Source organism: Etheostoma spectabile, chromosome 17, assembly GCF_008692095.1.
Source record: "Etheostoma spectabile isolate EspeVRDwgs_2016 chromosome 17, UIUC_Espe_1.0, whole genome shotgun sequence".
NCBI classification, from domain to species: domain Eukaryota; kingdom Metazoa; phylum Chordata; class Actinopteri; order Perciformes; family Percidae; genus Etheostoma; species Etheostoma spectabile.
Genome location: NC_045749.1, coordinates 11,215,767 through 11,225,304, shown reverse-complemented (window position 1 = coordinate 11,225,304; position 9,538 = coordinate 11,215,767). Strand labels below are relative to the sequence as shown.

General features: G+C 38.4%; 1 protein-coding gene across 27 annotated transcripts in view; it reads left to right on the top strand.

The window, feature by feature from the left end:
- kcnma1a (potassium large conductance calcium-activated channel, subfamily M, alpha member 1a) overlaps positions 1-9,538 on the top strand; it is a 136,548-nt gene that overhangs the window by 65,417 nt on the left and 61,593 nt on the right. The window lies entirely within an intron of this gene.

Below are 9,538 nucleotides of genomic sequence, written 5' to 3'. Positions count from 1 at the left end.
AAAATCTCATTGTGTAAATATTTTGTGAAAGAACCAATACTCAACACTACAATATAGTTGCGGTATCAATATCAAAGTATTTTGTCAAAAATATCGTGATGTTTGATTTTCTCCGTATTGCCCAGCCCAAGCCTTGTGCGTTTCTCTCTGGTAGATTTATCTGCTCATTAACTTTGGCGGCAAGACCCATGGTCATACCATACTGGAGAGATGCTACATTATCAGGTACAAATAAAGAGCAGGGACAGCTAAAATAATTCACTTTGATTGGTGGTGTGACATGGAAAGGGGTCCATGTGAACTGTAGTAGTAGTAATCATTTTGTAGGCTACAAAACAAATGTAATGTCATGCTATATGTAAAATTATTTTTGTTTGCAGACTCTATCTGCATTTTCTGTTGATTTTAAGAAACTGCTGAACAAAACTTTCCCAGGCTAATATAATTTAAAATCTGTCCACTCTGAGCCATGTTTTGAAAAGGAGGGGACCCTTCTAAGTCAGGAGGTGCATAATTGCCATCAGCAAACAAACAGTATAAAGTAGCACCTTAAATAAAAAAGAGGCAATTCATTGTTTTCAATTATGTTAAAGTGTTTGCATGTGCCTCTGGCAATGAAATAACCAAAGATGTTTCACCAAGCCCTGCACATTGACTCAACGTGCCTTTGACTTTACAGTTTTTTGTGCACTACTAAATTATCAAAATAATGAATTATATATATATTATAAATAATATATTATAAAAATATTATAAATATTTACTGTTCAACCTATGTTTATGGAATGTTTATTGGGAAGGGACCATAACATATAGACTACAGTACTGTATCATACTTTATCCATCATATTAATTCCTCTGTTGGCTGTTGTGCAGAATGCTATCTTTAAGCAATGGCTAGCTTTGAAACAATATTTATGAACTTTGAAATTATGTCACTGAGGGAACCAAGAGCCTAAAACAGGGATAGAGATGTAAAATTCTCAAAATAAGTTTATCTAAAATGCAATCCAACTTGTACGGTCTTATCATAGCAACAGTGGGAAATTATTCCTGGCAGTCACCTATTTATACTTCAGGATATCAACCTCAACTTCCTCCTCTATGTCTCTATTTTTCATTTTATATCTCTTTCTCTTTGTTTTCCTCTCTGACTGTGGCACATTTTAAGCAGACAAAAAGGCAGTTGAAAGACAAATTATCTTTGTATAAAACTGTATAATCGTCTTTTAAATATTAAAATGATTACAAGGGATGCAAAGTAATTGCTTCAATCAGTCATTGGTCGTGTGAATAATCAATAGTCAATAGTCAAACCTGGAAAATTGGACCACATATACATATTATTGTACATCAACATTTCCCATGTTACACTGCGTTGGTTATATATATGCATAGTATCTATAAGAAATGCTTTGCAATTTGTAACACTTGAGCATGCTTCAATAGACAGATATGCAAACTTTGATAAGCTATTCACTAGATAGACACAACAAAGTAGGAATGTTGAATGCACAAGGTTTGCAGACATGGTATTATGCCATGACATCAAACCTATAGGGCAAAAATTAATTTTTGGTGCAGAGCTGTAATTTCTCTAACTGTAGTAGTTCTTCATTTTATCTTGTATGTCACAGTGCACTTTGGAGTGTATTTCGGTATGAGTCGGTTTCCCTGAGGCATTGCCCTGATCTCTCTGTGCTCCCATTAAGCTGAGGCCCTCTCTACCCTCATCATCGTGATTAGCTCAAGCTTGTCACTTAAGTGTGCATGTCTTCTCAGGGGGAATACTGATCAACCCAGAGCAGGTTGAGCTGACTCAGGGGACTTTAACGTCCTAAACAGGGCTGGGCTTGTAATAGCCATATTTTAACTACAACAGCTTGAGGCACACATGCCCTCTGCACCCTGTTGTCACATGTCAAAGAGTTGAAATGGTGCAAAATCTTTCTCAATTGTCTACTGACAAAGAACTTTGCGGTTCTAATTTAGATCTTTTTTCTCACCAATAGCTAACCCTCGTTTACCAATCATTAACTGTTAACAGAAAAACCGGCAGTGGAGTCCCTGTCATCTGTGCAAGACGCTTGGTCGTACTTTTCACGATTAGCTGTGGACTTGTACTGGTAGTGTAGCGATGTTCCATGTATTGTCGTGGACACATGCAGCCACGTTCCTCAAACAGCTTGCACATCCGTGAGACCGGTAAATGTCTGCATATGTCCAAAAGTAGCTTAACTTTTTTATTTGTGTTTAATTATATTGTCTTTAAATGTTTAACTGATTGTATTAATCCATCAGAATTCTTATTGTCAGCTAATGGTTAAATGGTTAACCATTACAATACAAATATTAAAGTTTTTATCTCTACCACAATCTATTTGACGTTATGTTGTATGCCTAAAGATATCTGAACTAAACAACCTCAAAATATATGGGCCATCAAAGACAAATGGTTCCCAATTGTCATTGTGAGAATGACATATGGCATCCACACTTGTCAAAAATAGATGTTGGTATAGTCTAACAACAAAGCTAAAGTAAAGCACAGGGTTTGATCTCAAATCATTTTTAAACTAATTAGTTAGACTAAAAAGTCTCCAAGAACATTCTGCACGAGGACTCTAATATTAACGTGTACTCTTTCTCTGATTATCACCTTGTGTTTAGGAGGGGCATAGATAAATCTGACCCACATCCATACCCCATACTCAGATGCTAAAAATGACCTTCACTCTATCTAGCTTTTTTCCTTCACTAAATGTTAAAGACTAAAGAAGGAAATAAGCACAGATTATAGGGCAGCCTTTTAATAGTAATATTTAGTTAAATGTTGATTGAGTCTTATGGGACAGACTTATGAACTTTTCATGCTCAATGGTTTGCTTTCCCCCATTTCTGCCTAAACCCGCCATTTTGGCCATCGGATAAGGCGAACGTCATTCTGAAATTGTCTGTAAAAACAGGCAACAGTTATGGGAAGGATTATGGTAGAGTCCCTGTGGTAACAGCTAAAAGAGACATGTGGGTTGGGCCTTTGGAGGCTGGAGCTGCACCATGGGCTTTTATGTCTACTTCAGCGAAGCAGGGTAGCCCCTTGGGGCAAGGACACACACACACATACACACACACACACACACACACTGGGTAAAATGCTGAAGAAAAATGGACCTTTCTGGTGGCCAGGCACCAGTCTCTTAGGTGTTCTGTTCCTAACTTTTGACAGGTGGGGTTTTCCTAGCAAGAGCTGTTTGCCAATATCCTGCAGCAAAGATCCACAAACCCCCCCGCAAAGCCTTCTGTGGAAGCAGTTAGACAGAGTTTGAAAGGAGGGAATTGTTAATTGGCTGCCCTCCCAGTTTAGCACAGAGATTTGTAGTCATTAACTTGGCAACCGTGTTGTTGATAGAAGGGCTGTTTTTTGATTGAATGGGAAAGAATATGTGGCTTTGCTTAGAAATCCATCTATCGGTTTGTTTTGACAAAGTGGTTGTTTACCACAGTTTCTGTGCACATTAAAATGTATGATAAGAAGCTGCCTTTTCTGTTCCTCTGCAGCAGACTTCACTTGCCAAACTGATGCTATATTGGTAAAGTGTTCTATGGGAGGATACTGCGTATTCTCCCGGCCACATCTACAGTATATCTGTTTCAATACCTCCCATCCCTTCTTTTTCGCTCCTCTGTGCTCTGATGAAACAAATGAAGAGGAATGTAGGGCAAAGTCTCTGGAGGCTGTTCTTAAAGGGATGCCCTTGTTCCTGCTCTACTTCTGTTTCTATTTCTCTACTCTCTCGACCCCTCCCCGTCACACTTGCAGGCTATTACAGATGCACACATTGCACAGTCACGTTAACTTGCAGATTTAAGCACATGTACAGACATGCACAAATTTTGTCTCTTTTCCATAAGCAGCAGCCTGTGCTTGTAACTCTATCATTAGTGTGCGATCAATGTCAGCACTAAAAAAGAAACAGTGCCTAATGGCTAATTAATGGGGTAAGGTGAGAAATATGGCTGGGCAGTGAGACAACCTTGGCAGACTTTGTGGCGATGAAGGGTAACCTATATAAGGACCTCATCTGGTGAGTCGGAGAAAATCATGTCACCATGACAAAACTTAAGTAGTAGTAGTTAATACCAAGTAGCCTCAGATTTTCATTTCAAAATCTAATTTTCAGCCATTTTCTAAAATCTTTCCCTCTTTAGACTAAATGCCATTTTATACTATATACACATTTAGGGAGATTTTCACATTCTAAATGAGCGAGTTATAAACAAAATGTTCTCTAAAAAAAGAGCAAATATTAAATGACAACATCCCACCCATAATGAGCTTTGTTAGTGTTATGGAATATCACTGCAGTTTTTTATGATTCTGTCTCTCCCTATAGACTGCAAAAAATAAGATTTGTTATTGCTTTTAATATTTGAACATTAGCTGAGAACGGATCCAAATTTTGGAGTCCTGCTTACTAGCGCACATGTGGTGAAGCTAAACATTAATGTGATGGTACAGGATGTTGTTGTTACCCTGGCTGTCACTCTATCTGATAAATGTAGATTCAGTGCATGAAACATTAATTGAAGATTTTTTTTTTAAATATTACCAAAGACATTAGCTAAGTCACTCACTAATTTGATCATTTTTCTGGTGTTAGTGCATGCTGAATGGTCCTACCTCATATCACCATGGAAATATAAAGGCCATTTGCTGTTGTTGTTTCCTGCTATCCCTCAATGCATCGCGGAAGGGCTATTTTCAGACCGCAGCATGAACACAGCATGAGCCAATCTCAAAACTGCAGTTAACTTAATGAACCCCAGATGAAATTAAAATGACGTAAGTGCCTTTGTGGCTTTTCTTTGTGGAATGTCGAGCCACAGCTTTCACTCAGATTGTCCAATATTTTAGGAAAATTAAGAAAAGGAAACCAGTTTTTTTTTATGTGAGATTGCAGCCGCAGAAACAGCATACAAAATATGCCATTTTGTATCCCCCTCCTATGGTTACTAAAATATTTTGCATAATTATATACGGTAGATTTCAAATGGCTTTGTTAACAGTTCCTATGGTCAGCACAAGGATCATGCACATTTATTTATATAGTTAAAATTAATAGTTAGTAGGTTTTGAATTCCTGCTCACTTAGTCACTTATCTACTGTACTTTCACACAGTCTTGCTTTTGGCACCTCAAACAAACTGCATTAGGTCTGAAACAGCAACAACCCACTACCAGTTCAACCCAGTTTATTTAACACACCAGTCAAAACAAACTGATCCAAAAGAGGAAATGTTTGTGACCAAACATGTTAGTGTGTAAACACTCTTTCATTTCATTCATGTTCTATTTAAAATCAACTTACTTGTATCTAAAAGTGTTGAGAGATACATTCATTTTTATGAGGGAATTAGGATGGGGTTATAACTACCTGATTAATATAATTGGTAGATTTGTTTTTGTACTAATTGAAGTTTATTTTACTAGAGGAGGTCTATTTTCACTGATTTAACAACTTCAAATAAGAATGAATAAAACCAAGCACCCCCAACTTAATTCACTTGACAACGTCAATGATCAGTGTGCTGATAATGACTTTCCCTTTTTTGCATATGTAACATAACCCATGCTTTTATCTCATAATTAGTTTGTGTTTAAAAGAGGAGTGATGATATGTGTGTAGTTTAACTATATTATACTGTAACACTGGTTTCTGAAAGTGTAATTTCTCTCTTGCAAACATGTGGCTGTTTTTTACATTGCTGTCTTTATTTACTCTTTCATTTCTAATATATTGCGCTGCTGAGCGTACTGTTTTTTTTAGTGATGTGCTATTTTTACTCACAAACTGCTCCTTTAGACTCTAAAATAAATAACATCTTTGTAGAAAATATGCTTGAAGCTGGATGCAAGTCATTTGCATTCAGATGAAAAAAGTTAGTAAGCTACTTTTAGCCTTGCTGGGGAGGTTTTATTTGTCCATTGTATTTGCCGGTGCTAATGTGTTTCTTATTTTAGTAATCGTGCCATGGCCCAATTCAATCATTTATGTACGTACCTCAACCTGGCCTTCTTTTAGCTTCACAGACCCCTCACTGCGGTGTCCGCTACACGTGCATACCCTCAGAAGAAATATTGCATGTAAGCCAGACATTTAGTTGTTGTGCACTAACCACCGTATAAACGCATTTGTATTTCTGTGTTTGGGTTGCATAGTAATAGTATTGGTTGAATCCTATCCAACAAATGAGAATGTAAATCTGTAAGTAGATTCCAAGATGCTTTTGAGCTTACAAGAGCAGAATACATTTGTGAGATTTGAAGAATGAGTCAGATTTGGTGCATTTCACAGTGGTTGTGCGCTTTAGTCAAGCCGGCAGCAGGATGTAGTTGTTATTGTTGTCCCAGGGTCAACCTTGCTGTTGCTCCTGCAGCTAAAAAGGCAATGTGCGGGCTAACAAAGGCTGACTGACTCAAGGTGTTTAGGACTATTTTTAGAACATCATCATCAACATACTCCTTTGCCCTTGTGAACAAATGAGTTTTACCTCTCTGGTCGCGTTTTCCAGAGGTGGTCAGAGGACGTTGATATCATGTGGGGAAACATTTTATGTCCTGAAATAGACTTACATGCTCTGCGGCCTTGCCTCAGGCGATCACTGTTTTCCTGTTTGTGCCTGCATGTACTGTATGTGCACGTGTGTGTTAGTGCTGGCTTTGGTAATAAGCAGAGTGGGATTGAAGAATGACTAGTGTGGTAAGGCGAACACCAAGTCATACTTAAGGAGACTAGAGTTTATTTCAGCAATCTCCAGGAAATTTCCATGTTGCCTCAAAGTAGCATTGTGGGCCATATATATATATATATATATATATATATATATATATATATATATATACAGTTACATTGTATATGTACATGTATGAGACAAATTATCTTCAGTGCCTCTGCCACCTTCACATCCTCCCCTCTTCCTCACCCTCCTACTGTCACTGCCTCTCTTCTCTCCCTGTCTCTTTTATCTCTTTGTGTCTTGCTGCTGTCTTACGCGCTCTCTTTCTCTCTCTCTCTCTCTCTCTCTCTCTCTCTCTCTCTCTCTCTCTCTCTCTTTCTTCCTCTCTCCCCCATCTTCTTCCTCTCTCTTTCCTCTCTCCTCTTCCTGTCAGGCAGGATGTTGTAACCCAAGGCTGTGCCAGGGCTTAAGGAGTAATAAAAACTGTGGTGGGCAGATCTATTTTCTGCAGGACACTGGCAGCTTGTGGCCAGGAATCCTTGGGATTGTGAAATATGAATTGACATTGAAAGCAGAAATCAACATTGTGTCTTATCTTACATGCTATTTGTGTAGGAAAGGGACACAAAAACACCTATATCGGGCATCACCAAGCAGTGGACTGTGGTCTGGACCTGGACCGAGTAACAGTTCTGTCGGAAATCCAGTTAATATGCCATTATCTTTACTCAATTGAGCCAATAAAATTGATTGTTTACCATTTGTGGACAGTTTGCTAGAGAGAGATGTTGGAGAGATGACATCAGACCCTGCTACTTTCTGTAAAGCCAAAACAATGAGCTGAAAGACACTGAAGAAAGACACTCTAACTGCTTGTTAGAGCTGGGAGAAACTGCAGCGTTGAATGATATTACACTGTGGGTTTGTCAGTATAAGTGACACTACACAGCCATTTTCCCATTGTCAATATAAAAAAGATTGTTTGGTGCATCTTTGGATTAAAGTAATTCGTTATGTGAAGATATTGCTTTGATGAGAGCAGAGAAAGGATGGCTCACTTTCATGTGTGATGAGTTACAGCTCAACTGGCACAGCACATCTAATTCTATCTATTTACTTTTTTTTGCTCCATCTATTGCTCCTCTGTATTTAGAAATGTGTTTAAGAAGTATTTGCCTTGACAAATGATACAGTTAAACATTATGACATTATATGACCATATGTACAGCAACCAAATAATTATTTTTACTGTTCAGTCTGCATTGCAATTTTTTGAAACACATTCAGCAGCTTCACAAAAATAGAACCTCTCCCACCCTGCACTGATGAACTATTAATTTCCTATTGTGCATCTGAGCTTAGGAGACAAACCATAGGTCTGCCTGGTGTGTCTTCCCACTACTTTAGTTAATGAAAGCTTTACTTTCAAATAATGATTATGAAAATGACTAAATTAAAGCTCTCAGTGTAGCCATTGTGCTGCCTTATAATCCAAAATCAAGACAAATTCAATGTACTACTCAGCCCCTGCTGTGTGCAGCTATGCTTTCTCTGTAGTTGAGCAGATATACAGAATTAGGTCAGAGCTGGGCCTGAGGGGAAATGCCACAGTGACCACTCCAAATTGTGTCTTCAGTGTGCACCATCTGTGTGTGTGTGTGTGTGTGTGTGTGTGTGTGTGTGTGTGTGTGTGTGTGTGTGTGAGAGAGAGAGAGAGAGAGTGTGTGTGTGTGTGTGTGAGAGAGAGTGAGTGAGTGTGTGTGAGTGTGTGTGTGTGTGTGTGTGTGTGTGTGTGTGTGTGTGTGTGTGTGTGTGTGTGTGTGTGTGTGTTCATACAGTAAGTGCTTGTAAGTGTATTCGTATTAGTTTGTATTTGTGCATTCTCTTGCACAAATGTTGGTGAGGTTAGCTAAGGTTGTGTTTTCAGATCAGTTTTGGTGCATGCTTAGGCCGTAGGCGGTATCATTCATGACAGGTTTATTTAGCATTCTCCTTGGCTTCAGAATCACATGGAGATTCTGGTGGTGTTTTTAATAATTCAGTATTTAGGCCAGATCAATCTTAATTAGCTTAATTAGCCCCTGTCCGAAGTTTGGTGGTACTTTATGAGAAAATGCCTTTTAACCAAAACAAGTCACTTTAGGTTTTAAACAATTGCTGCTTAGCCAGACTCCTTCTAATCATCTTGGACATGAGCCAGGGTTTTACATCTTCTTAAAGATCACATAACTCTTTAAGGTATGTTCCAGACAGACCACACATTCATGAATTGAAAGTTTGAACATCCTCTGGCTTGTCTGTAGTCATCCATTATAATAATGGATCATCATGAGATAAAATGTTTGATGTTAACTGGAAGATGATTAAGCTTCACTCCTGTCTACCTCTGGTTCTCATTATGCATTAAGCTCTATTCTGGATCTCACGCTGTGCTCCTATAGGCTCCATGCATACAAATTTATACTTTGTTTGAATTTGAACATGTGGGACTTGTAACTGTGTACTCTTGTAAAGGCATGGTGTGTGTGTTCCCCTTCCAGTCTATACATTTCCAAAGGTCGCCTATTGCCAGCCAAACCATAATGCATATTCATGTTTTTTACCACAGTGGGATTTCCTTATTACTCGGGAGCAAAATGCTATGGGCCCATGACCAAGTGAATAATGGGGTGGGCACAGTGCTTGTTATTGTTTTTGTTGAGAGCACCCACTGGCTAATGGTTAATCATCACAATGTAAACTTAAAGATGGATTACATGACAGTCCAGACAAATCACTGCTGATTAAGCTTCTGTCTTTT